Here is a 3,799-nt window from a genome sequence, read left to right as displayed (position 1 = left end):
GATGCTTTCTGTGGCTTTGTTTGTAAGGTGTACTTAGGTAAGAATAACTAATGTTTTTAGCCTTCACAGATATTCAATTTAAGCCCTTAGTATTCTAGCAAGCCATGAAAGGAAAAAGTCCTCTTTACTGAGAAATAAAGACTTTAAAATAAAAGACATTTTAACTGACTTGCACAATAATTAACCTAGTGGATAAGATGATTTTAACAGTGAAGGTCAAAATGTCCCCAGCGTTTTTAACGTCTATGATGTGGTTTTGTTACTCCTGTCTGTGGGCATAGTGGGAACCATCATTGAGACTCTAGAGAAACTATAAAAGGTGATTATAGGGAAAGATGGGGTCATTGGGGTCAAACCTGGGCTCTCTCAGTGCTGGCTCTGCCCCTGATTAGCCATTTGAGCCACTTGGCTTTTGTGAGCCTGCAAACTTCTGTACAATAGTTTACTTGACAGAATTATTTACTTGACAGAATTATGAGGAATCCAGAGAGGTGTGATCCAAATCAAGGTTTTAAAACCAGATCGTTTATTACCTGGGAAAGGTGGATCCTGTGGGCCAAACTTCTTATACTGCTGTGAGGGTTTACATTTGTGTGGGGATAGTCCAGGTGATTTTGCCAATACCTAGTCTAGTTATTGTGAAGTTACCAGGTTAACCTAGGATAGTATGAAATGACAGCAGCTACATTATCTATTGCTGTGTTAGAAATTACCACGAATTTAGTGGCTCCAAAGAAATGATCTCAGTTTCTGTCTAGGCACAGCTTAGCTGGGTCCTTTGCTCAGGGTCTCTCAAGGTTGCAACAAGCTGTCAGTTGGGGTGCATTTTCCTCAGGAGACTTGGGGATCATCTACTTCCAAACTCAATCAGGTTGTTGGCCGAATTCATCTCCTGAGGCTTTAGGATGGAGAACCCAGACTTCTTTCTGGCTGGAGGGCCCCTCAGTTCATTGCCACCTGGCGTCTCCCAACATGGCCGCTTCCTGCGTCATGCAGGTCTCCCAAGCTGGTCTGCTAGAGAGGCGTCTTCTCAGGTTCTGCCCACATTCAAGTGAGAGGATTACACAGTGAACACCAAGAAGTGGGGTGTGGGGATCACGAGGGGCGCCTTAGAGTTTTGTCTGCAACTGCACCACATTTTTTTCCTAACGGAATCGCTTGAAATTGGGCCTCTTTGCCCTACAGTACAAGTGCTCTGTAGCAAATAAAAAGAAAAATGGTTCCCCCATTAGGAAACACCTATTGTGGGCCAGGCACTTTTAGACATGGTTCAAACAACCTTGCAAAGTTAAAAAAATAAAAAAACTTGTTCACAGATGAGTAAGTGGACATGGAAGGAGATCATGTAACTTCAATACAATCAGCTTTCCTGATTCCACAGCCTTTGTTCTCCACCCGGCCCTGTCTCTGTGGTAGCAGTGGAGCTCTTAACCTGCATTTGGGGGTGGATTTACCTGGATCTCTTCTGAAGGCTGGAAATTTTATCCCTGCAGAGAGGTTAGACTCTGTCTGAATCAGTTAATCAAGTTTTGTTTCTTAATTTTGATGTTGAAAGTACATATCGTATACTGTCTTTTGTGGAGAAGATAGTCTCCAGTAGGTTTAGTGAAACGACTGGATATTCTAAAAATAAATGAAAGTAGCCAGAACTAACTGCTTGCTCTGCAGTGAAGAATGGGAGGCACCCAGGGAGCCTCTCGATTCAGAGTCCCTAGAACGGTTTCCTAATGCCCCAGATTCAGCATTGTGATGCCTGGGCCATCATTTTTGTGTGATGTTCAGTGAACTGGGAAGGGAGGAGAAAGCCAAGTTGGATCAAAGATAGATAATTTCACAGGCTCATGTTCTCAGAGAAAGGGATCTGAGGTTCTGTGGAGTTCAGTTACTCATTGTGGTGGTGAGAATGCTTTAGGTTTCAAATGTCTTGCACCCTGGTTAGAAACTGCTGGTTATTGTATGTCGAGTAGGGGTCTTGGACATCCTTAGCTGCGGGCTTCAGTGTAAAAGACCATAAGCTTTCAGTTTAGAGAGACTTTGAAAAGATTTTGTCAAAGCCTGCCCTTTGTCTCAGTGTCTGAAAGGGGGACAATAATTTACTCTTTTGGAACTTCAATTCTCTACACTTCTATAGCTTACATTAGCTTTAACATTGTCCAGGGACTGGTTTTTGTATCTGCAAGGAAGAGTGGTTCTCAAAAATAAAGACTCAAAAATCTCAAGCTTCTTCATCAAGGCACCAGTAGAGTTAAAATAGGAACCTAAACAATTATGTCCTTTTTTTTCTTTTTTTATTTTAAGGTAACAGGTGTATTCTTGTCCTCCAATCACCTTTACAGTCCACTCCAGCGTTGATTCTGCCCCCACCAGTGCAGGGATCACTCAGGAATGGTTTTCTCTCGGGGATTCGCAAGCCCTCATTTTGCTTGTCCAGCCCCTCAACAGCACTCGATGCAATTCTTTCTTTCTTGAAACACTCTTGACTGATAACACTGCAGTTCCCAGATTTTCCTACTTCAGATGCTCATTGGCCCAGGGTTCGTCTTCAGTCCTACTCCCCAGACCATCCACATTCCCACTGTCCCAAATACCATCCAAAATATGCAGGCATCTCCCAAGTCTCTCTCTAGAACTTTTTGTCGATCAGGGTGCTGGCAATACATGGCTTATTGAAATTGGATAATTCAAGGAAAGCGTGATAAAGGGACTTTTCACAAAGGTGTACACAAGGTGTAGGGAAACCCCAAGGGAGAGTGCAGGACTGGAAACATTGGGGCTGGTGACATCAGGGTGCTGTTACTACCCCCGGGTCTGACGGGTTGAGGAGAGGGGGTGGTTAATGGAACTAGGAGACAGGCTATGTAAATTGTGGGAGACTGGGGGCAACAGCAGGAATAAATATTGCTGTCCCTGCAGACTGACCAACTCCATCATTAGTGCCTTCACACATACCGTTTGTTCCCTCTGACCCATTTCCCCACCATCCTACAGCTAGGCAACACCTGCTTACCCTTCCGGTTTCAGTTTAGGCACCACTTGGGGAAGCCTTCCAGAGCAGCCACTGCCTTCCTCAGCACACACACAGCTATATGTGTATGTGCTAGCTAGGTTCCATGAAAGCAGGAACCGTGTCTTTTTTCATCACAATAGCTCCCGGAGTCTAGCACAGTGGTTATTAGTATATAAGTGGAGCTCAGTAAATATTTATTAATTGATTGATTACAATTTTGTATTTTCAGAAGTCATGTCCATAGAAGAGTTGAATTTATGCTGTCTTGAGGAATTTCAAGAATTTAAAAAATTTTAAATATACAGAAAAGTTGAAAGATTAGTACAATAGTGTACCCTTTCCCAGATCCACCAACTGGTAACATTTTACTGCATGTACTTTGTCTAATTTGTTTTACTGAATCATTCGAAAGTAAGTTGTGACAGTATGACGCTTCATCCCTGAATACTTAAGCATTCATCTCCTGGGAATAAGGATATTCTACATTAAACCGCAGTGCCGTTGCCACACCTGAGATGATCAACAATAACTCAGTAGTATCTAAGATGATCTCTATGGAATAAATTGACCCAAAACGTCTTAAGATTTTTTTCCCTCACCCAGGATCTAGTCAAGGTTCATACATACATTTGGTTATGTGTCTCATCTTTTAATAGGGAATAGTCAGTCTTCCTGCCTTTTTTTTTTTTTTTCATGACATTGAACTTTTTGAAGTATCCAAATCAGTTGTATACTGTCCCATATCCTGGATTTTTTCTGGTTGTTTCCTTAGTAGATTTGGGTTGCCCTTTT

The sequence above is a fragment of the Equus asinus genome, chromosome 22 (assembly GCF_041296235.1).
Source record: "Equus asinus isolate D_3611 breed Donkey chromosome 22, EquAss-T2T_v2, whole genome shotgun sequence".
Lineage (NCBI taxonomy): Eukaryota > Metazoa > Chordata > Mammalia > Perissodactyla > Equidae > Equus > Equus asinus.
This window is presented reverse-complemented; position numbering follows the sequence as displayed.